Source organism: Lynx canadensis, chromosome A3 (assembly GCF_007474595.2).
Source record: "Lynx canadensis isolate LIC74 chromosome A3, mLynCan4.pri.v2, whole genome shotgun sequence".
Taxonomy (NCBI): Eukaryota; Metazoa; Chordata; class Mammalia; order Carnivora; family Felidae; genus Lynx; species Lynx canadensis.
This window is the reverse complement of record NC_044305.1, coordinates 106,436,094-106,461,976: the sequence shown is the minus strand read 5'-3', so window position 1 is coordinate 106,461,976 and position 25,883 is coordinate 106,436,094.

Here is a 25,883-nt window from a genome sequence, read left to right as displayed (position 1 = left end):
AGTGCAGAATCCAATGTGGGGTGCAATTCAAGGAACCATGAGATCATGACCTGAGCCGAAATCAAGAGTCAGACACTTAACCAACTGAGCCCCCCAGGCACACCATACAATGACATTTTAAAGTTGAAAACTCAAAAGTTTCAAAATTCAGATTTAAAGAACTTTTATATAAGTATTTCCGAACCTTTATCCAACCTAAGTTTTCTGAGCATACTGCTCCCCTTAATTCGTAATGTACTTCAAAACAGTATCTTTGAGGGACCAAAAGAGATTGAACAAGGTCTATATGTTTAAATGTAAGGTGAGTGCTATGTGGGTTTCTTACTCTTAAAATAACATTGCTTTATTATTTTAGTCAATACGTTAACAATATTTGCAGAGCAGTTTAAACATTTCAGGGCACATGTACAAATCTTGGATGTGAGCCCTGGAAATAACGTTATCTCTAATTAAATGAGGAAAATTAGAATGAATTGTAATGACTTTTCTTAACTACCTCTGCAAATTAGAAGGTCCTGAATTCAAGATCTCCTACATCTCAATATTTATGCTTTTCCTTGCGCTTTTCATAACCAAAAATATTTTTGAGGTCTCTCAGCCCCAAACACCACTTTGTTTTAAGAAAAGTTTCTGTTGTATAATTAGGTCAGAAAAGCTAATGAAGCTCCCTTGTGAGATTTTCCACTCAGATAATGAATTATAGAAATGCTCTCTGGAACTGTGGATGGACCAAAAAGTGATGGCTATATTCAAGACAGCACTTTAATCTTCATTGTTAGAAAACATGGGCAAAGTGATCCCCGTTCAGAGATTATCGTGTTATCCAGTGACTAGATTGTTTTCCACCTTAATTGACAGGTCTTAAAAGAGCTTTTTAAAGAATGCCCACATTGCTAGTGACATTATATAAATATAGAAAAATTTACACTGTCTAAACAGCCAAGTAAAGATGGATAAATGAGGAGCTGGCCTGTGGATCTTAATAATAATATTTTGGTAGGAAAGACAGGTGGTTTTCAAATAAATGGCTAAAAACTGCTCCTTTAGGTGTGAACTACTACCAGAGTTCCTTAAGGACATTCTCTTGCAATCTGTTCTGCATAACATACCTAGAACAATGTAGTGCCACATGGGTTGGTTGAGTACCTCCCTCCTTTCTCAAAAGTAAACAAGGAAGAGATAGCAAAGGAAAGGGAAAGTATATGGGTTTATGTTTAAGGTAAACATTCCCCAAACTGACCATTTATTTGCTAACTGATCTTGTGGAAGTTATTTAATTAATTTTCCTTGCCTTACCTGAAATTTCCTGAATATGTCTCGTGTTCTACCACCTCAATCTTTTGCTGGTACATTTGTCTTTCTGAAATCCCCCCTCCTTTATTTCTGTTTACTCAAAACCACCCAGTCTTCAAGACTCAATTCAAATATCTCCTCCCCTGGAGCAACTGAAATAAAAGATATTTCTTCCTATTCTGGTCTTTAATACTTTTAAACTTGTTCTTGTTATACAGTCTTTCAATCATACTATTTAAGCTATATATACTTTTTTCTAGTAAAGTATCATAAACGCAGCAGGAACTCAGCAATGCTCTGACGGCTACAAAATGTTCATAGCATCAATGATTGTATAGTTAGAAATATTAGTAGCTGATTAACCAAAAGACCAACTGATGGCATATTGAAATGTAAAACCAAGAGAAAATCCCATATGGAGATGTAAAGCCCCTTCACAGTCAATATTTTTATAACCTTGAACAAGGACATCAATAGAATGCTCTTTAAATCTACCAGTAACATCACATGAAAAATAATATGTAACACACTGGAAGACAAAATCAGTACTCTACTCAATGGCTAGACTTTCAGACTCATATGCAAATCCAATTAGACTCTTTTTTAAAGAATGTTTCCCACACAACCACTCAGCTATTTAACATAAGTTCCACGTATTCTATTGCCTCTATAATCAATTCTTAGAACACTGACAAATTCTTACCAAAAAAAAAAAGCTATATAGAAGGAAGAAGCCAAGAAAAGTTATTCTTTACAACCTTTTTCTCCTTCAGATTAACACCCTCTATCTTTTATCTTCAGAATAATTATATGACTCTTCATCATTTCCACCAAATGTAAGGCTGCAAGACTATTACTTCCTTTCTTCTCATCTTTTTCTCTTTGGCACGCTCTCTCTCACTCTCTCTCTCTCTCTCTCTCTCTCTCAACTGGTACAGCAGGCCAGAAGAGAAGTTAACTGATTTAGGACAGGAAGGGACTCTCCCCGACTACCGTAAATCATAACACTTAGATGGCAATACTCTGATTTCCCATAAGGCTTCCCTGCAGTCACATTTTTGTTTTTTTAAATAACATTCATCACGAGAACAAACACTAGAGGCTGGGTTATCTAGTACTAAAAAGTTCTCCAACTAGACTTTTCTGTTTTCTTGGAATTGACTTCTGTCCATTTGCCTTTTCTTATTTTCCTACTCTCAAACACAATGTGACAGATCTTTTAAAATTATAACCAAGCTAAAAAACATTAACATAACATTCAATGATGTATCTCTGATTTATACAAAAATATTTACATAATAAAACATTTTGTTTTATAAACATAATTTATTCCATGCTAGCTTCCAAAGAACAGTAATTCGAGAAGGCAAACAAAACATAAACAAAAATAACAAAATAAGTAAAGGGAATGTGTAAATTAAACTACAGTAAGAGAACCTTAAAGTCATATGGAATTAATCCTTTTTAGTTTATATAAAATACTCAAATTATTGAATACAAGTATTAAAAAACCCATAACCTTTAACCCATGATACAAGCACAACTCCTGCTAATATTTTGCTAATTCCTTATAGTTCTTTTCTAAGTATCTTTTTTAGTCCTAATTATGTTGTACATATAATGACACATTTTTTTCACTTCGCACAACCATATGAATTTTAAAAACAAAATCCTACAATGAACTCAAAATAACAGTTACTGCACTGAAGTGTTCTGCTTAGTTATGAGTTTGCCATAAGAAAAAAAAAAGCACAAAACAAAAACAAAAAATAAGCAATCGGGTAGTCTCGAATTTTATCCTTGTCTGATAAAAGATATCTTATGATGTCAATAGGGGCAGTAGAGTTTTCCTAGTGCTAATTTTTAATGGAAAGTCACATGGTATCTTACAGGAGACCAAATAAGAGAATACAATGAGGAGTCCTGCTGATTGTGTGTTGTCATTTCTCATGAAATCAAAGAAAAGAAAGAACTGTATGGCTTACCCTAACCACGGTCCCATTGTTGACTAGACTAAGTCACCTTCCTTTTGGGATAAACTACAACTGTTGCAGTAGCTTTTTCACTTGAAGGGAGATCAGATGTGGCCCAACTGACCATGAGTCTCCTGACAGACTGTCACTGCCATAGGGAAAACACCAGTGCCACTCGTCACCTTTACACAACTGCACACAGGACCACCCATAAATATAGCAAATCTAAGAAGCCAATTAAGTCGCAGAAATCTAATAATGCTGTCTATTTGGAGGAGCATTTCTATGGCTCTGTATTCTTTCTTGGCAGGGCTTTCAGAAGTGACTAAACAGAGACAGAACAATAGGCAAAGACGGCATCAATGAGACTCTCTGTCTTCAAGCAAGACCATTGTCTTTCACGATTTAAGTCCTCCAGGACTAATCATATCTAATATTAGGTACTTATTCTTGTAACAATATTAATGAGTTATTATTGTTCCTATTTTTCAGGTGGGAAACTGCAGCCCAGACAAGTTAATTGAATGGTCAAACATATGGCTATTAAGTAGAATCAAGGTTCAGTCTCAAAACTGTTTAATTCCATCTCATTTCTTTGTATAGCTTCAACAGATGCTTTTCTTCCAGCCTTCTATTTGCTGTCCATTCCCTCTCCTTTCCTTCAGTGCTTTCATTGTGACATCGAATTTTTATCTCTACATTTCCTATCAAAGAGCTCCTTGAACTCCTTGGAGTTTGCCTTCTGACCATCATCATGCCAATACTCCTCTTTTGTAGGTTAGTAGGTGAATTCAGTGGCTTTCTCATAAACCTGAATTCTTCCCAGTCTCTTTCATAAATGCAATATTGAACACCCAATCTTCAAATTTTGCATTACCTTTATTAAAAAGTCATTGCTATTTCTTTACTCCTCTCCAGAACTACAATTAGTTTTTTTTTAATTCCCTTTTTTAGATTTTGCTAGAGTGTATTATTGGTTAACTAATTATCTAAAGTAGAACCAGATTCACGTCTCCACTATATATTGCCTGTGATCTTGTCCAAATGTCCTAATATCTCCGTGTCTCAGCCACATCACTTATAAAAGGTGGTTTATAGAGATAAGGGAAAAGTTGCTTATAAAGCACACAGCACACAATGGACACTCAAGACATGTAGACTCACAAACATAAAGGTAGCACAGAAAAGCATTTCAAATGAATTAACTGTTGTTTACAATAGTTATGTTGTATGTGCCATATCACCTCAGAAGTTCCCTAAAAGGAGGGCATCTTGCTAAAGAATAGTTCCTCTTGGTGCACAGCACCATGAAATTGCAAAATAGATATTAAAATTACAAAAACAATATTAAAAAGAAGGCACTTCAAACAAAAGATAAACCCACTTATTCTGTTATTTAATTCTTGTTGATTATTCTGATAAATTAAGAAATAATAATAAGCAATATATTTTGGTGCCAAAGAACTATAACCCAGAAATAGGGAATCACATATGAAATAGAATATCTAATCCAAAATTCCTAAATTAAGTCAAAGTATGTGAGCATTAGAGAAAATTCAAGTATGAGGCTTGTCTCTGGAAACCATATCAGGAATGTTCCCTTGACTGATGATTATAGTAAGCAGAATGATTATTCCTTCTATCCCCCAAAATGTCCATGTCCTAATCCCTGGAACCTCTGAATATATTATATTACATGTCAAGGAGGAATTATGTTTATAGATGGAAGTAAAGTTGCCAATTAGCTGACTTTGACATGGGCGGGGGGGTTACCATGGGTATATCTAGGTTACCTGGGTAGATCCATTGTAATCACAAGGGTCCTCGTAAGTGAAAGAGTGAAGTGAGGGTCAGACTCAAAGATATCACAAGATGCTGGCTGTGTAGACGGAAGAAGGGGCTTTGAGCCAAGGAACGCATGCTCTTCTACAGTTTGGAAAAGGCAAGGAAACAGACTCTTCTCCACAGCCTGTTGAGAGGAACACAGCTTTGTACACACCTGATTTTAGTCTTTGGATTTCTAATCTCCAGAACTGTAAGAGAATACATCTGTATTGGTTACATCATTAAGTTTGTAGTGATTTTTTTAATGACAGAAATAATAATGTAACTATTACATAAAACTATTTTAAACTATTACTTAAAGTTTCCCTGTAGCAACTCTTTCTGGGTAAAACAAATAAACAGAAAAGGTTAGCAGTTGAATTTTCTCCAGGGAATAATGGTGGTCCTTGAGAGTGCCACCCCTAAAAAAGTATTTTAAATTTTAGGTTTTTCAAAGAACTAGAATCAGGTTTGAGTGGGTATGTTCCTGAGAAATAACTGTCTTTAAGAGAGAACCACCAAACACACACACATACACACACACTCAGTCACACACAATTCTAAACAGGTCCTGATGATCATGGGATGTTTTAGATAATAATTCCTTCTGAGTCTGACATGAGCAGGTAATTCAGGCTTCTTTGACTTTGTTCCTGACGGTCAACCCATATGCCAGAAAGAGAAAATCTTACAAAACAAAGCTACTTCCTAAAAGTAATACATCACATTAGCTTACCTTATAATTTTGACAATGTCTGTGCTTTTATGATGCTATGCCCATAGATAAAAACAAAAAATAGTAAATTGATTATACACAGTGATAGCAGTTAGAATATTTCTTAAAAAACAGGTTACCACACTTGCTAACTTAAATAGGTCATACCTTTAACCCTGGCTTCTCTACAGCTTAGTTCATTTGGAAATAAAGGACAATATAAACATTCCACGAAGTGGAATCTAGTTGCATATTCATCATAAGCAGGAGATATATGAGACTAAGTCACTTGATTTGAATGTCTCTAATGAAATAAATTAGAGTCTTAGCTAGGTCTTAATTAGACCACTCCTTAACTGAAGGTTGTGACAAACAACTATTCAAGTGGTGCTTCCCTAGCCAGACAGCAAGTTGCTATGATTTAAGAATTATTTTCATTTTGTGGTTCCAGGAAGCTACATCACTTTACTCCTATGGGATTCAAAGTTTAAGTGAGAAAAGTATGATTTATACATCCAAACATCCATCTTTGGGAACAGTCTCCAAAATCAAATGTTATTCTTTTTGTAGTTAGAGCTGCTATAAACAATTAACTAGAAGGCCACATGAGAACGTTAGAAAAGGAAATGTGTGCGCCATCTGAACATCTGGGGTTGTTTTTTCTCCTGGCTTGAGGAAAGCTCCATGTTAAAACCTCAAGCAATATTTTACTATCATTCTTCATCCAGCCTCAATTAAATAGGACGTGGTTTTATACCTTTGGTGGTTTTGAGGTTTTGGCATGGCTTACACATTTCGGGTTGGATCTTTTTCTAATTTTACATCTGTTTTCAATAAAGACATTGAAAACTAGAGGAAATGTACTAACTTTACTGCTTTACTGAGTGTTGTTGATTTTTTTTTACTTTCCTAGCACTTGCTTTAGGTGACCTGTTCTAGATTAATCCAAAATCACTCTTTCGATACACTGAGTTTCCTGTCAAAACAGATATAATTTGCCTGTGCATTAGTAGTCTCTTTACTGATGCAAAAATACATTTGAATCTTCAGCTACAGATGAGTAACTTTGGTCATGACAACCATAAAAGAAATAGAATGACAGATTTTAGTAGGTCTTTCAAAAATGGTAATGAGAGCTACATCTACAATGTATACAGTATCAAACTAGCAAGTTCTGATCTCTCACCTCCCCCCCGCCTCATCTGTAGTATTGTAGGACTTTTGTTGTTGTTGTTGTTGTTGTTGTTTGGAAAAATCACTAGTCACAGTCACAACTGGTCATAAGTCACCAATTTCAAGACATTTAGATTATTTTTTAAACCTTAAGATATAATATCCCATACTGGGATTTAAGTAAAGCCCGAAGAATAGAGACAGCAACGATGGTGATAGTAACTGAATAAAGTGATATAATTTTTTCTTAAAATTTCAAAGCCCTTTTATGCCTGGTACTTACTTTGTCATCTGTGAAGCAGGCTGTGTAGGATTATTAAACATTTTGGAAAACAAGAAAAATGAAGTCCAAGGAAATTAAATGTCTTGTGTGAGATGACACTTTCATGAAGTGGAAAATCCAGGTTTCTTGGATTTAGCCCTGCAGTCTTTACTGTCAGCAATTTGCTTTACTAGTTTCTCTTGTGACTAGAAGAATGATCTGGACACCTTTCTACCAAGCCTTTCTGGAAAATACATTAATGAATTTGTAAGGAGTTTCTGAACATAGTGTTATTCAGGGACCCAGTTAGCGTGTGGTATTTTGTGGTTCCTGTCATCTAAAGAGCAAAACTATCCTTGGCAAAAGGACCTAATATTATGCACTCATCATTATAAAAACTCATCTTGAATTTGGTCCTACTAATCTGTGCATGCATAATCTGAAAAAACATGACACAAGTATTGTGGAGGTACAATGGGGACAATTGTTTAGGGGTAAGACGTGTCCCAAGGATTTAGTGCATTCAAGTTTCCCAGAACTTTTTTATTTCTTCAAGACAAGAACTACTAACTACGACTAATTATTCACTCACTTTATAAATAGCAATGGACTATGGAATAACTAAAAAAAAATGCTAGCAAAAAGCTCTGCAATTACAGATTTTAGTAAAATGCCAAAGTATAATTCTTTATTTTTCAGAGCACTGCTACAACTAAGGAGGGTAATAAAAATACCATAGCGCTCTACATATTTTTGTTCATTGAATGTCTAGCCAAAACTGAGATTAATCTAATACATGTGTTCCATAAGAATCTCTCAGGTGAAATTAGTTGTGTCCAACTAGTCTTTATTTGAACAACCAAAACATCAGTGTTAACGTAACACAATGTAAAAGGGAAGTTGTGGTTGATGTACCATGAAGGTAGATACCACATTCCAATGAGAGGTGAAAGGATGTAATTCCAGAAGTGTCTTTCAACCAGTTATGACTTTTAAACCTTCATCCCTATTAAGGAGATGAAAGGGCTTGAGGTGGTCAGAGGTGGTGCTATTTTGGCAGAAAGATAATTGGTAGATTGCCTATCACAACATCTATTGAAAAGGGCTAGAGGAGGGCTTGTCCCTCACCTCAAGCATAAGAAAAGGAATTTAAAACTGGGAACCACCGGAGCATCCTATATGGTTCCATTTTAATTTGTGGGACAGAAGGAACTGGTGTTTCACACACAACAAAGAAATCTAAAGGTACACTGAGTGACTAACCAATTGCTTTGATGGTGGAGAAAAGGAACACGTTTCATTGTGTAAGAACTGGCCTGAATTCACAAATTTTTCAGGATTTCATGGTAGTGAAAGCATGTATGCATGGAGAGAGAGGGAGGGAGCGAAAGGAAAGAAAAGGCACGCACACAGCCACATCGGGTATTTTTTAACATATCCAAGTTCTCGGTAAAAAGAAGGTGAACATGATGACAGTTGCCTAGGATATGTGAAAGAAATCCCAAGGGAAAAGTTAGACTAGAGAGGAGTTCACCACTGCTTATGGAACCCCAGTTGAGTGGTTAAAGTGATGGGAAGTTTTCTAGAAAGACTGAGCTTAAACTTCTGCCAAGTTTAGAGCAGTAGATCTCCAAGTGACACCAATCATTAGAAACTTTCTTGCTACCATTTCCTCTTTTCCCTCCCACTGCTCCAATCACAATGGGGGCCCAACACTATAATTAACAAGACAGAGAACAAGGAATAGAGGTATTTTGCAGAAATGGGAGGGGAATACATACTCCTTTCTCCATCTTCTCATTTATAATAAGCAAGTTGGAGAAGTTTTAACTTAAATGCAAGATGGAAACAATCACTATTATTCAGACCTAAACAGTAGATTAATAAATTGAAACTATGCTATGTGAATTGAAGAGATTGGAGAATAGTTTTTACTACCTAACATTAACCAGAAAAGCTGTTTAGACCTGCCTTATATGTCAATCAGGGAGCAGGGGAAAGCGTAGGCCCTCAGAGTAAATTTAAAGGGATTGTAGGAGGCAAATTGTTATCTAATAATATTCCATTTAGTCCTGTGTGTTCAATATTATGTAGACTGTTGTAAAGCCAGTAACAATAATCACTAAGAATATAGGAAAGTTCCTTGAATGGTCCACAATGTAATTGATGATTTTTTATTTTCCTTCGAACTAAAGTTCCAATGCATGTTTTTAGATTCAGAACGTTTCTTTTGATATCTATTATCTACTTCTGTTCTCAAGTTTCCATTGTGTTTCTAAAAATATTCTAATGTAAAGCAAGAGCCTCTTTTTCCTACCCAGCTGAGAACATTTTGCACCAGGTTACAGAAAAATAGTATTCTAAACAGTTTTTAAACTACAGCACTAAATATCGGCATTTCCCTCTTTTTATGAAAGAGCAGGTAGTGATAGAACAAGCCATGGGAAATAAGTATTAGAATGGTAGCTGGCTAGTTTAGACATGTTCCTCTCTACTTGTGTGTTCAAGTTAATGATGCAAGCCCAACAGTATTATGCGGTAATGGCATTCTCCCTATTGTTTTTCAGAAGCGCACTCATTACACCACAGCCTTCTTACGCTCCTTTAATAATCAGCTATATAGTTAGTAGCAATATGAAAGCACTCCCATATTTTATAGTAACTAAAAATCGCTGCTATCTACAATTACAGTCAGGACTTGGACCACGGGGGAAAGACTAATTTTCTTAATGTTTTCATGCATGGAAAAACAATCAAGTTTTCCTTTTTATTTGTAATTGCATTGACTGGCCCTAGCTGGGTTTACTTTTCCGTATTATAAGCAAGCCAGGCTATCGAGGTGTTAAAGTCTTTAAACATCTAGCTGTTCTCTTATTTTCTATAGTCCTAACGGCAGTGATAGGAATCTTTCCAAGTCACATTTATCTTTCACTCTTACTCCCTCAAGGGTTAGACTGACTCTATTCATTGACCTTAAATCGTGATTAAGTTTTGGCTGGAAACTAATAAAGCTGAAAACCGGAAAATGGAATAGTCCATTATTGATGGAATTTTGCCTTAAGAAGCAGTGGGTGAAGCAATAATAAATGTTCTTTTATTAAAGATTGTGCTAAGCTAAAAAGGGTCTGATTCTGTCAAGTTACTAACAGATTCAGGGTAGTTGAGTACACAGTGCTCACAGAGTGAAAAAGAATGGAAAGAATGAAGGAGGTGAGGTCTCAAACATTTTACTTTCAGTCCTTGTTCATTTTATTGATGGATACACATCTATTCTAAACCTGGCCCTGATGCCAACTTTGTGTCATATCTAATGTGTGATAATGCTGAATTTTCACTCTTTTACACTATAACCACAAATAGAAGAAGATACCGTATTCTGTTATGTAATAAAATAATTTCTTTTTCATAGACCTTAAGTTATTGCATAAGAAATTTTTGAGGGAACTCTTTTCATTAGTAATATTCATTTTCTTATGTTTTATGTTCATATTATATCGATTTTTCCATCTTGTTCTATAAAATATTAACTCTGGTTCAAATCTCCCCTGTAATTGCAGTTTATTATTTCTTCTCATAGATCCGTTATTTTTTGCTTTCTACATTTTGTGGTCATGTTTTGTGTATATATAAATTTTAAATGACTCTAACTTCCTGGTACATATTTATCATTTGGAATTCTGCTACTTACTGCTAATATTTTTTTCTTCACTGAAGCCTAGCTCATCTGATGTTAACATAGCTGAACAATCTTTCTTTTGGATATAGTTCATAAAGTGTTTCTTTTCTCTCAACTTACTTCTTTTAGTTTTGTATCAATATATGTGCCTTTTGTAAATAACTCATAGTTATATTTTAAAACTTTAAATGCAGTGTGAGGGGCGCCTGGGTGGCTCAGTCAGTTGAGCATCCAACTTTGGCTCAGGTCATGATCTCAGGCTTGTGGGTTCAAGCCTCGCATAGGGCTCGGTGCTGACAGCTCAGAGCCTGGAGCCTGCTTCAGATTCTGTGCCCCGCTTCCTCTCTGCCCCTCTCCTGCTCTTGCTCTCTCTCCTTCACAAATATTTTAAAAAAATTGAAAATAAATAACAATAAATGCCGTGTGAAAATATTTGTATTTCAAATGGTACATTTAGAACAATCACATTTTATATAATTATCAGAATATTTGGGCTTATATAGGTTTGTAACTGCCAGTTTATTTTATGCTATTTAGCCTCCCTCTCCTGTCATTTTTACTCAACTTTTTTCATTTGTCTTAGATTGTGTGTATATTTTTATCATTGCATTTTCTCTTCAATAATTGACTTCTATTAGCAACTTTTATGTATGAGGAAACTAAGTCATAGAAAAGGTCAGCCAATAGGAAAGGTCACTCAAGATTTGAAACCCTGTTTAGTGCCTTCAGGGATCATGCTTTTTCTATTATGCCACTGATCCAGAAGTCAAGATGAGATCATCATTAATCCCACCATGTCTGACCCAATGTTAAATCCATAAAACTAGTATCTTTAAACTGAATTCCTTTACTTAAATTCTCTCTCTTTTGGTTTCTATATTGTGATTTGAAACTCCAGGCTCCTAATTCAGCATTAGGAGAGTAAGGCAAGGAAACGTAAGTCTAAGGATAGATTATATATAGTCAGTTCTACGAATTCCAGATCATCCTTGCAGATCCACATTTTCAAGAGATACATTTAGAAAGCCATAGTAATGCATTAAATTATCTTTCAAACTGTCTACAACCTTGAAGACAACATAAAGATTAAGTATCACTAATTCTCAATGAATTTATGTTTTGCTCTGTGCATGAAACCAAGCAGATGAGGAATCAGAAAGCTGTTTGCATGTTGCCATGTATCTTTCAATTAAGATATTTTAAAAGACAATTTCAAGGGTTCTTTCAATTTCCCAGTTTTATTAAGCATTCCCAATTGAGTTGCTTAGTTTGGATGTATTTGTTTATGGTGATAAGAGGGGGATTAGAAGTTAGCAAAGCAGTATTAAAGAAGATGGTCATGTAGAATTTTATTTGGTTGCCATAAAAAATTGATAATGAAAATACTTTCATGAAGTGCATATTTTATAATACTTCTGAATTAAAACAGATCACCCAATTATAATGCAATATCAGAATGATGTAGCAAATTACTGTTCTAATATTTATAGCTCATATTTCACTGGCATTTTCATTTTCATTTGGCAAGGCTAATTTTTCTTAACTTTTGAAGTTATTATTTATGAAGAGCAATACAATTTGCTTTAGAGAGTTTTGTTTCCCATACAAAATTGTAAACAGAGCACTGAGGGAAACTCTTCAGAATCAAAGACTGACATTTTCACAATAACTTGCACATAAAGTCAAATATAGTTTAGACAATCTAAAAAGCGTGTATGTGTGTATGTGTTTGTGTATATCTGTATGTGTGTGTGCGCGTGTGTGTGTGTGTGTGTGTGTGCGTGTGTGGCTGGTACTGTTACTGTTGTTCCTCAATGGGGAAACTTTAAATTGAAGTAGATTCAATCTTAGGATGGTCTTGATTGCTTTTTATTTGTTTGTGTTTGTTTTCTTCTTACATCAGTAAATTCAGTAGACTTAACACAGACCAAATAAAAGTATTGAAAGGAAAGCCTTCCAAAGCAAACTCATTCAAATAATTCCCTTTGTGCAAAACGTTTGCAATATGACAAAACTTTTTAGCTCTTTGGATTCCTTCCTGGCAGTTGTGTATATTATAAACTCAGATAGGTTTGGATTTTTTACTCACGAAGTACCAACATTATTCCATTGGTTCAATTTAATCAGAACACATTTTTCTGGTAGAGTTGGCTTTGTGCTTCTTATTTTAAAATCTGGGAGTAACTCCAATGCTATTAAATGAGGTCTTAGGAAGATGAAAGAGGGAGAAGGGACATGGCAGGGCCTACAAACAAATAATAAAAGCGACTCTCATATCAAATCTTGTATATCAAAGTGAGAAATAATTTATTATTTAAGGTGTTTCTACTCTTCAAAAAAAATTTTGACATATCATTTTTGGTGTTGCTAAAAATTAATTTTCAAAGTATGAAAGAATATTAACCTTATCACTTTATAATCTCATATAATTTTTAGCCAAATACAACATTAGGCATACCGATCACCCATTCTTTCTGTCAGACCAAGTTCTTTTTGTCATTTATTTCTTTTTTGAAAGCAAGTCTTCCTTCAAATTAGAGAAGGTACACTGCAAAGAATAGTCAAACTTCAAAAGGTAAAGGTTTGTATTTCTTTTTTTTTAACGTTTATTTATTATTGAGAGACAGAGACAGAGCATGAGCATGGGAGGAGCAGAGAGAGGAGCAGACACAGAATCTGAAGCGGGCTGCAGACTCTGAGCTGTCAGCACAAAGCTCGACGCGGGGCTGCAACTTACAAACCGTGAGATCATGACCTGAGCTGAAGTTGGACGCTTAACTGAGTGAGCCACCCAGGTGCCCCAAGGTTTGTTTTTCTATTCTTGGTCAACATGTAGCAGTGCTGACAGTACTGACTCCATGCTTGGCCCTCCACCTTGTTAATGTTTGCTCAGTGACCTCTCTTGGGGCTATGGGTTCCGGGCTCCTCAGAGATTAATATAAATGTCTTAGGGAAAAAAGAAGAAGAAGAAGAAGAAGAAGAAGAAGAAGAAGAAGAAGAAGAAGAAGAAGAAGAAGGAGGAGGAGGAGGAGGAGGAGGAGGAGGAGGAGGAGGAGAGAAGGAGGAGAGGAAGTAGAGGAGAGGGGGTAGAGGAGGGAGGAGTAATGGAGATAGACCTTCGAGCAAAAAAGCCGAAAAGCAGAAGACGGGAGGGGACATCAGGGCTGAGGCGGGAGGACCCATAGGCCCCTAGAAGGCTCCCCCTCTTTCGCTCTCTCCCCTCTATCCGACTCTCCTCCCCCCTCCCCTAGAAGAAGTTCTTCCTCTTCGCCGAGGGGGAGCTTCTCCTCTGCCTTCTCCCCCTCCTCCTCATCCTCCATTCAATCCTAGAAGAGTCCTCCCCGAAGAAGAAGAAGGCTTTTCTTTCGAGGGAGGTCGGAGGGAGGGGGGAGGAGGGGAAGGGGGAATGGGGAGGGGGAGGAAAAATGCCTGCCAGGGCCAGGATGGGGGGAAGCATGAAGCATGTTTTGGACTTCCATGAATCCATTAGAGATAACATAGTCTTTCCTCTTTCTGACGCACAGGCGGTGTCACAAGATCTAACTGAAGGGTAGGTGTCAATTAGGTGCATGCAAGCTCTGAGGTATGTGACAACCCCTTGATCTCACAACAGCGCCCTCCTGCATGCCCCTTTATTCTATAAAATCTGTGGACTAAGGTCCAGATTTTGCGGAGAATAACTACGCAGCTGCCGTGATTCATCCTTCACCCCATCCACTCTGGCAGTAAGTTACCCTGAATAAAACTCCGTGTAAACTGTTATGGAGTGCCTGCTTTGTTCTCCGGTCTCAAAGTGTCATCTCAGTTTGGGGGATACTTTACTGTGTCTCTTCCGCCTTCTAGCACAACAACAGTGCCTAGAAGCCTGCGTGTAATCTAGTAGGCAATCTACGATTCAGAAATATTCACTTAACTGAATTTAAAGAACACAGGTCATCTGCATGGCTCAGTCAGTTAAGCACCAATTTCACTCAGGTTATGATCTCATGGTTCCTTGGGGAGTTCTGACAGTGCAGAGCCTGCTTTGGATCCTCTGTCGCCCCCCACTGCCTCTCCCTTGCTTGTTCTCACTTCTCAAAAATAGATAAACATTAAAAAAAATAAAACAAATAACTACAGATTCCAAGTTAATATTTTTTTAATTCTTTTTTTTTAACGTTTATTTATTTTTGAGACAGAGAGAGACAGAGCATGAATGGGGGACGGGCAGAGAGGGAGACACAGAATCCGAAGCAAGCTCCAGGCTCTGAGCCATCAGCCCAGAGCCCGACGCGGGGCTTGAACTCACAGACCGCGAGATCGTGACCTGAGTTGAAGTCGGACGGTTAACCGACTGAGCCACCCCGGCGCCCCCAAGTTAATCTTTTTAAATGGGTTCAAATTGGTACTAATTTGTGACAGTATGAGTGGGTATATCTTAATTTTGACCTAAGCTTTGGTATTTCTAGCCTAGACTGCTCAGGGTGGGTTATACAGCTCTCCTCTGGGATGCCAGGGTACTCTGGATGCCTTGCTTTCACAGCCTGCTTCACACTGCAATTCCATGGTCTACTCTCTATCTCAAAGATACAGACTATAACCTCCTTGGTTGCGGAGGCTGTGTTCCATTACACTGTGTCCTTAGTACCTTTTACAGTTATTGCAACAAAGCAGACACTCAGTACTTGTTATATGAAAGCATTGTATGCTTTTAAGACAAATAGAGAAGTTAATGAGTTTCTGAGAAGGGTGCTGACCCATTCAGTTGAGTCTTTGGACTTGCTACATCAATAAGTCTGTGCACAGGACAGTACTGCTCCAAACAATAAAGCTGAAGTCCTCTGAGATGCTGAGGTTTTGTAAGGACAATTATTCAAAATAATATGCTCAAAGGGAATATTTATTATAATATCTGGAACACAGTGGTGGTAAATGATAGGAACACAAGCATATGTGCAATATCTGCACAACATATGCACTTTTTTTATTAAAAAAATTGTTAATGTTTATTCATTTTTGAAAGACAGAGAGACAGAGCGTGAGCAGGGGTGGGGCAGAGAGAGAGAGGGACACAGAATCCGAAGCAGGCTCCAGGCTCTGAGCTGTCAGCACAGAGCCCGATGCAGGGCTCCAACTCACGAACTGCGAGATCATGATGAGAGCTGAAGTCGGATGCTTAACCGACTGAGCCACCCAGGTGCCCCTATGCTTTGTATATGTATAGAAATGAATCATAAAACTGGGTAGCTCCTTTCCATTATTCACCTACAAACTGGTTGTAATGATACTGGTATGTAATGACATAATTAAATGCAAGTAGAAATTATCGAAATAATACCGCTTTAAAATTTTACAAAAAAAGCACCTCACAAAGTACAAAATATATATTTTACGATTCAAAGAACTAGTAATTCCTTAGAGGTATACCAACTACCTTAAACTTGCAGTTGATGCAAAAGGGAAAGTATGTCACACTCTGAAAGTGTTTATGATCTTAGAAGCTTTACCTAAAACCAATAAACAAGAGTTAAACATTAAACGGTGATTATAAACATTAAAGGCATCCTGAAAGAAAGGATATGAATGTGGTTTGGAGAATCCAGAAATGGGATCCACATAGAAAATAGAGTTTGATTTCAGTAGAAAAGAAAGGCTGGGATTCAGATATTCCTAAATAAGTGAGATGGGATTCCTGACGGAGGAGAAGGGTTGAGCTCAGACACGGGTCTGAGGATAGGTATATAACATGCTAAAGACGAAGTTGTGGAAGTCTGAAATTTTAAATGGTAGTATGGAGCTAGCAGTGGGAGGGGAGCAGAAGAGGGAAATTTTATGAAGCTTGGGCAGGATACCGAATCACAGAGATATTCTGAGATCTGGAAGAATCTGAGGAAACTAGTGTGCCTTACAACGGTTGTTCTGGAAATGGTCCGCAGGATATTCGTGCAGATGATGACACTGTTTCAGGGATGAGATATTTGCTGCAGCCACCTTGTGTTTCAGTATCGAAGCCTAGGGCCAGGATGAAGGGACTAAAATCAAATTGGACTGAATCAAAGAATCGAATTGGACTAAGATTTTAACTGAAAAAATAAAAACACTTACTATAAATATCCAAGCTGAAAACCACAGAGATAAGAAATGGGACTTCAATATTTTGGGCCGGAAAATTGATAAAATGGCTATTATTCTGGAGACAAAAATTTCTTGCAGTTTAGTCTCTTTTTACTTCAGCTTAAATAAAATGGATTATCTTTTATTATTTGCATGCTTCATTTCCAAATGCCATTTCCCAATCAGAAATCAGAAGCCTGGCTTCATTTTTCAAACAATTTCATATGACCCGTATTCAAGACTTTTAATACATAATGTCCAGTTCCACATGGAATTTCCTTAAGGTAAACAACAACAAAATTACCATATTTAATAAGCCACTTGTATGGATAATCAGATTAATTATATACATTTTCTCAAAGTTTGAGTTCTACCTCAAATGATAAGGCCAGATAAGAATAAATTGATAAGCCTCTCGGAACACTGAAACAAAAAATAGCATATGGCTATTCATGAATATTGAGCTATTAATACCCAAACAAAGACAGTGTTAGAATGAAGTGTTCTTATTTCCTAGTTCTCAATTGTGCAAGGCTGAAAATCAACTCCAGTGAGGATGGGGCTTGTAGAAAGAAAAGAACTGTGAGATGCAAATTTGACACGAATTGCTTCAAAATTGATTTTAACATAGATATTAAACTACCAGTATTGGTAAGATAAAAATGGGTTATAAAGAATGTGGATCCTGGAATCAGATTGTCTGATTTTGAATTGTGGTCTTGTAACTCAGTAGGTCTGTGACCCTGGGCAACCCACATAGCTTTTCCAACCTGTTTTCCTTTGTATGAAATGAACATAATAATTTTACTTTCAAGATATACATGCCATAGGTATAAAGGAATTTCCTCCATATAATGCTCTTGATACAAAAGGCCTAACACCTAGTACAGGCTTAATTTTGAAACATTTTTAAAAGAGGGAATTGCTGGATTGTCTGGTATTTCTGTTTTTAATTTTTTGAAGAACCTCCATATTGTTTTCCACAGTACTTGAACCAAATTGCATTCCCACCATGAGGTGGGAGCGTGACGGTTCCTTTTTCTCTACATCCTTACCAATGCTTGTTATTTCTCTTTGGTAACAGCCATTCTGACTAGTGTGACGTGATACTCATTGTGGTTTCGATTTGCATTTCCCTGATGATTAGTGACCTTGTATATTTTTTTCATGTGTCTGTTGGATACCTGTATGTCTTCTTTGGAAAAATGTCTATTTAGGTCCCCTGCTCATTTTCTAATCAGACAATTCGGGGGGTCTTTGGTGTTGAGTTATTTAAGTTCTTTATATATTTTGGGTATTACCCCTTATCAGATATATCATCTGCAAATATCTTCTCCCATTCAGTAGGTTGCTTTTTTGGTTTTTTGATGGTTCTTTTGCTGTGCAAAAGCTTTTTATTTTGGTGTAGTCCTAATACTTCAGTTTTTGCCTTTATTTCCCTTGCCTGAAGAAACGTATCCATAAATATGTTGCTAAGTCTTTAATCCATTTTGAGTTTATTCTTGTGTAGGGTGTAAGACAGTGAACCAGTTACAAGTATCCACATGTTACGTGTTTACCACTTCCATTTTTCTTTATTTCTTTGTATAAATCCATATTTCCATCTGGCATCATTTCCTTCTTCCTAAAAGACTTCCTTTAAAATTTGCTGTACAGCAGGCCTACTGGTGGATAAATTCTTTTAGCATTTACATGTCTGAAAAAAAATTTACATTGCCTTTATTTTTAAAATATATTTTTGCTTGGTACAGATTCCAAGAGATTTTCCTTTTATCTTTAAATATGTTGCTTCACTGTTATCGAAGTTGTACTGTTTTCAAAATAAGTCTGTTGTCATTGTTTTCTTTATTCCTCTGTATGTATTACATCTTTCTTCTCTTGTTGTTTGTAACATCTTCTGTTTACCATTAATTTAAGCCATTTGGTTATGATACGCTTTAGTGGAATTTTCTTCATGTTTCTTGTACTTAGTATGTACTAAATTTTCTTGATCTTTTGAATTTTCAGTTTTCATTAAATTTGGAACATTTTAGTCTTATTTCTTCAAATATTGTTTTCTGTATCCTTCAGGAAATTCACACACATATTTGGCCACTTTAAGTTGTCTCACAGCTTACTGGTGCTCTATTTATTATTAATCACTATTACTCTTATTATTAGTCTTTGTGTTTCATTTGACATAATTTCTTCTGCTATGTCTTCCAGTTTACTAGTCACTTTTTCTGCAGTGTCTAATTGTGTGTTAATCTATCCAGTGTCTTTTTCATATTAAACACCAGTTTTCTTAATATTTACAAATCCAGTTTTAGTCTTTATCATGTGTTGCATATGTCACCTTAATGGAGTCATACTTTTCTCTACATTCTTGAATATATCTAATATAGCTACAATAATCATTTAATGTCCTTGCATATTACGTTATCATCTATTTCCTGTTTCTATTGATTTTTTTCAATATGTCTTGTATTTTCTTGCTTCTTTACATGCCTGATAATTTTTGTTTGGTTGTCAGGTATTGTTCATTTTATTTTGTTAGATGCTGGATACTTTTAATCCTTTTAAATATTCTTTATCTTTGTTCTGAAATGCAGTTGATTTCTGTTGAAACTGTTTTATCCTTTGGAGATTTGCTTTTAGGCTTTATTAGGTAGACTCATAGCAACTTCTGATCTATGGATAATTTTTTGATCTGGTACTGAAGCATGACTATTCCTTGGGTTTTTCTAATCTATTTTTTGATATGGATATGTTTCCAAACACTTGATTACAAATTTTAAACATACAAAAAACTAAAAAGTGTTTATAGTAACTATATATCTACCACCTATCATCTATGATTACCATTTATAGCATATAGTTAGATGTATTCATCCATCTATCCACCTCTCACTCCATCTGAAGTCTACTTTATTTGATATTAATCTAGCCACTCCTGCTTTCCTTTGATTAATTTTTATATCGTATATCCTTTTCCATCCTTTTAATATCAACACAGATAGTGTTAAATTTGAAGTGAGTTTCTTGTAGACAGAATACTATTTAGTTATGTTTTTAAATCCATCTGCCAATCTCTCTTCTTTAATTTGTGTTTACCATTTACATTAAATTTAATTTTTGATATATTGAATTTTATTTATTTATTTATTTATTTGTTTGTTTGTTTATTTATTTATTTATTTATTTATATTTTTGAGAGACAGACATAGAGAAAGAGACAAGAGAGGGGCTGAGAGGGAGGGACAGAGAGAGAATCATAGCAGGCTCTGCACTGTCAGTGCAGAGCCAGATGAAAGGCTCCAACTCCTCAACCGTGAGATCATGACTGGGCTGAAACCAAGAGCTGGACTCTTAACCAACTGAGCCCCCCAGGTGCCCCTTGATATATTAAGTTTCTATTCTATTCTATTCTATTCTATTCTATTCTATTCTATTTTATATTTATTTATTTTTGAGAGACAGAGTGAGACAGAGCACAAGCAGGGGAGGGGCAGAGAGAGAAGGAGACACAGAATCCGAAACAGCCTCCAGGCTCTGAGCAAGCAGTCGGCACAGAGCCTGACCTGGGGCCTGAATGCACAAACCGTGAGATCATGACCTGAGCAGAAGTCAGACGCTTAACCAACTGAGCCACCCAGGCACCCCTATATATGAAGTTTTTTAAGTCTGACTTTCTATTTTTGGTTTCCTGTATGTTCTCTCTGTTTTTTGTTTTGTTTTGTTGTTTTTGTTCTTTTGTTTGCTTTTTCAGCATTTCTGTTAGTTGGAGATTTTTTTTAAATTTCCAATTTGCTTTTTCTATAGTTTCTTTGAGTGTCTCTCTTTGTATATTTTTTAGTTTTTGTTCTAGGTGTTCCACTATATTTTTACATAACTTATCTCAATCTGTTGGTGTCAACATTTTATTAGTTCCAATGTAGAATCTCTATATCCCACTACTTCTCCTGTTATATAACTGTCTTAAAGATTTCATTTACATGGGGCACCTGGGTGGCTCAGTTGGTTAAGTGGCGGACTTTGGCTCAGGTCATGATCTCACGGTCCGTGGGTTCGAGCCCCGCGTCGGGCTCTGTGCTGACAGCTCAGAGCCTGGAGCCTGTTTCAGATTCTGTGTCTCCCTCTCTCTCTGACCCTCCCCCATTCATGCTCTGTCTCTCTCTGTCTCAAAAATAAATAAACATTAAAAAAAAAAGATTTCATTTACATATATTGAGAATCACACCAAAGATTGTTATAAATTTTGCTTCAACTGTCATCTGTAATTTAGCAAACTCAAGAACAAGGACATTGTATTTTTCTATTGTATTTTATGTTTGCTCTTTGGGTTGTTCTTTCTTACTTTCTGATGTTTCAAGACTTTTTTTTTAAACCATGTGTTTTAGGTTTAGACAACTCCTTTTAGCCATTCTTTTAAAATAGATATGATGATGACAAATTCTTTTCATTTTTTTTTCTCATTTGAAAATATCTTGATCTCGTCTTCAGTCCTGAAGTGTGTTCCCTATGGACACAGAATTTTGATTTGACAGTTCTCTTCTTTCACTATTTGAAAAATGCGATGCTCCTTCATTCTGCCCTCCATGCTTCATTATCAAAATTCTGCTGTCACTTGAATTGTTTTTACTCTACAGGTAAGATGTCATTTCTCACTCGCTATTTTCTCTGTCACTAGGTTTTGTAAGTTTGACCATGATGTACCTTGGCATTTTTTTTTAAATCCTGTTTGGGGTTTGCTCAGCTTCTTGAATCTGTGGTGTAAGTCATTTGCCAAGTTTAAGAAATTTTCAGTTATTATTTTCTTGAATACTTTTTCATCCCAACCCTATTTCTCCTTTCCTTTTGGAATTCTGATGATGCAAATGATAGAGCTTTTGTTGTGGTTCCACAAGTCCCAGAGGTTTTGTTATTTTTTTTTCCCAGTCACTCTTCTCTCCATTGTTGTCCTAAATTCAACTTCATTGTTTCCTCTGTTCCCTCCATTCTGATGTTGAGCATATCCATTGAGGATTACTTTGTTGTTATTGTATTTTTAACTCTAAAGTTTCCATTTGGTTCTTCATGTGTTCTATTTCCTTTGTGAGAATTTCTATATCTTTGCTAAAATTCTAATTTTCTTCATTTGTTAAAAGTGTATTCATAATTGTTCACCTAGTCAATTTTATAATGGTTGTTTTTAAAAAATTTTTTAAGTGCTTATTTTTGAGAGAGAGAGAAAGAGAGTGAGCACATGTGTGCACAAGCAGAGGAGGGGCTGAGAGAGAGGGATACACAGAATCTGAAGCAGCTTCCATGTTCTGAGCTGTCAGTACAAAGCCGGACACAGGGCTTGAACTTAAGAACTGGTGAGATCATGACCTGAGCCAGTCGGACACTTAACTTACTGAGCACCCGGGCATCCCCGTATAATGGTTGTTTTGGTTGTTTTAAAATCCTTTTCAAATAATTCTAACAGCTACAGGATTTCTTTGATTGCTTTGTCTCACTCAAGTTTAGATATTTCTGGTTTGGGGTGTGAGGGGCGATTTTCAAATAAAATCTCGGCATTTGGGGTATTATTTTATGAGACTCTGGATCTTATTTAGGTATTTTGTTTTGGTGTCCTTCCTCTGATACCACTCCAGCAAGTAAAGGGGATACTCCTTACTTCTGCCAGATGGAACAGTGGATTGAAATACAGGTACTCTACCTGGGACTCTACTGATACCCTAGAGCTGATACCCACATGGCCACATGTAAAGAGGTGGTCTTACTGCTGGGTGGTCATGGAAGTTCTGAATCTTCAAAAGACTTCCTCTTATACTACCCCAGCAAGGAGGCATGATGCTTCATTACCACCGTGTGGAGGAGAGGTCCAAGCTCCCTATCTGGTCTCCACTGACAGTATGCAAGAGCGGCTTTGTTTACCACCTCGTGGAGGGTAAATGCCCCAGTCCCTACTGAGCCTTCTCTAACACCACCCCAGGTAGAGTGTTGGTGCACCTCATTATAGCCTGACCACAGTAGAAATCTAGTCTCTTCGCTCAGCCTTTGCTGCTGGGAGTGTAAATGGGGCCACAGTTTTTCTATGGTGTTTGATTTGAGTGCAACGGTTAGTATCTATTTTGGTAGACTATCCCTTTCCTGGTCTTTTAGTTATGGAGAACAGGCTTTGCTGGGGCTTTGTTTTGTGCGTGCCCATTGGTATTTCCAGGTTGCTGGTTTCTCCAACACTCAGACCAAGATTGATGAGGCAAAAAGAAAGCTTAGGGAACCTAACACAGGTCATTTCTTATATCCTGAGATATCAAACCAGTCTGTTTCTTCTTCCATCATCTGCTTGAAATATTGCCATGAAATTAATATACAAGTAAGCCAATAAGGTTTAATACCAGATGAGAGGCCAAGTGGAGAACTTATATGTCCTAAATATGAAGTGAGGCCATCTTGGGCCTTCCAAACCAACTGACCCTCCAGCTGAATGTAGCTTCATTAATCCAGGTGAATCCAGCAGGGAGCCACTCAGTCAAGTGACAGAATCATAAAAAATAGAACAACTAGGGGCGCCTGGGTGGCGCAGTCGGTTAAGCGTCCGACTTCAGCCAGGTCACGATCTCGCGGTCCGTGAGTTCGAGCCCCGCGTCGGGCTCTGGGCTGATGGCTCAGAGCCTGGAGCCTGTTTCAGATTCTGTGTCTCCCTCTCTCTCTGCCCCTCCCCCGTTCATGCTCTGTCTCTCTGTGTTCCAAAAAAAATAAATAAACGTTGAAAAAAAAATTAAAAAAAAAAATAGAACAACTAGTTGTTAAAGGCCACTAAGTTTTAGAAAGGTTTTTTTTTTTTAAATAACTGAGTCAGTGGTCATACTATAATAACACTCATAAAATTGTAGCTCCTGGCATTCAGAAATAAATTCTATGAGTTCTATAAATTCCTGGGAAGTAGAAAGCATGTTGTGGGACTGTCAGGTTCATTAGGATATTCTTTACGTTTTTACAGAAATGACAGGACGTTGAGGAGAAGCATCATATTTTTAAAAGTTATGCACTGCAATTTTGAGCAAAACATCATTGCAGTGTCTGGTTTTTTATTCCTTTATTTTCCCCCTTAAAAAGAGACCTTCTCTGAAGCTGGAGGATCTTCACTGTTGCAAACTATCCACACTTCTTCCACCCCATTTTCACAAATATACTACCTTTCCAAGAACAAGAAGAAAACGGAGGGCCACCAGCTAGGATGCTCTTAGGGTACACCCCTAAGGATAACCTGGGCTCATTGTGGAAGCAGCCAAAAAGGAAAGCCCCATGTTGGGAATTGGATGGGGTAATGGAAGAAACAGCACACCCCAATGGGAGAGTCCACAAAGCTCTTAGATGCTGTGGAGGTTTTGTGCAGATGAGCACCTTGATTTAAGCATGCTCTGTGCTTGTTTAGTCTTTTTTTTTTTTACTTGCAGAAAAAGGAAGAATTGTTCATCTCTGTGGGGGATTGGATGGGGCGGGGGGCATTATCCGGTTTAAGCTCTGGAGTCTCTTTGGTTCTTACCGCAGGAATTGTTACTAAATGAGGTATAGGAATTAATGGCCCTCCAAATGGTCAGAAATTTCATCCTTTTACTAACAGTTAGAAATATAACATAAAGCAATGGCAAATGCCAGTGAAGTGAAGACCATATTGTACAGACTACTAAGTTTTGCTGGCACCCAGAAATGTTATGAATTACTGTAGTAATAGAAGCCAATGTGGCATATGGTACATGGCAAATTTTTAAATGTTACACATTTTAATTTTGGGCAAAAGTTCACTGCAGTGCCTGTTTCTTCATTCCTTTTTTTTTCCTTCTTCTTCTTGAAGACAGACCCTCTCTCAGTAGCTGAAGAAGGCCAATTGTAAGATGTCAATACAATGTTACGTCAATTGGCATCCTTTATAAAACATCTCAGTTTAGTTAACAGAGCTACCGTATACATCAAAGAGTTATAAAATAGGATACTGTGAATATGTTTGTTATACAAATACACATACCAAACACACATACACAGAAACGTACATGTCGATGCTTCAAGGTGTTGCATGTGTGTTCCTAGTGATAGAACACTAGCTCTTATGTCCGTTATCTCTGGATGCATTATAAAAATAACACAATTTAACGATTAAAGACAAAAAAAAGTTATCATTGCCTATGAGTCTATGGGTAAGCTGGATGGCTTACGGTTTATCTGATTTATGCCAGCTTGTCTGATATTTATGGTGAACAGGAGTCTCAGCTGGGGTTGGATGGCTTAGGATGGTCTCACTCACACATCTGTTGCTGGCAGACTGATTAATCTAGGGAGTCTCAGCTGTGATGGCTCATTTCTGGTCCATATGATCTCTTATCCTCCAATAGGCTGTCCTGAACTTCTTCACATTGTGGTCTTTGGATCCAAAAGAGCAGCAAGAAAGGACAAGCCCCAATTCTGAAGAATATTTCTGCCTCTGCTAGCATCACTTTTATCAGTGTGCTATTATCAGAGCAAAACACATGGCCAACGCTTGATTCAAGAGGTGAAGGAATGGATTCCACTTCTTGAATGTGGAGGAGTTGCCAAATATTCTGACAATTTTGCAATCTACCACAGCTGTGAACTTTGAGAGACTACTCATTTTTTTTATAGATCTATAATGTTAATCCTACTCTCCTTGCATATGAATATAGAGGTATCATGAAAATAACATGTTTTTGTTTGTTTCCGTTTTGGAAAGGGATTATACTTTATTCATCTTTGTTGTTTTGGCGCAAGGTCCAATGTTTGGGACTTGGTTGTTATTTTGGGTATTTGATGAATAAATAAACATGTAAACAAAATGAAGATATGCATGCACAGAAATAATATTTAACTATAATTAAATAACAACAGAGT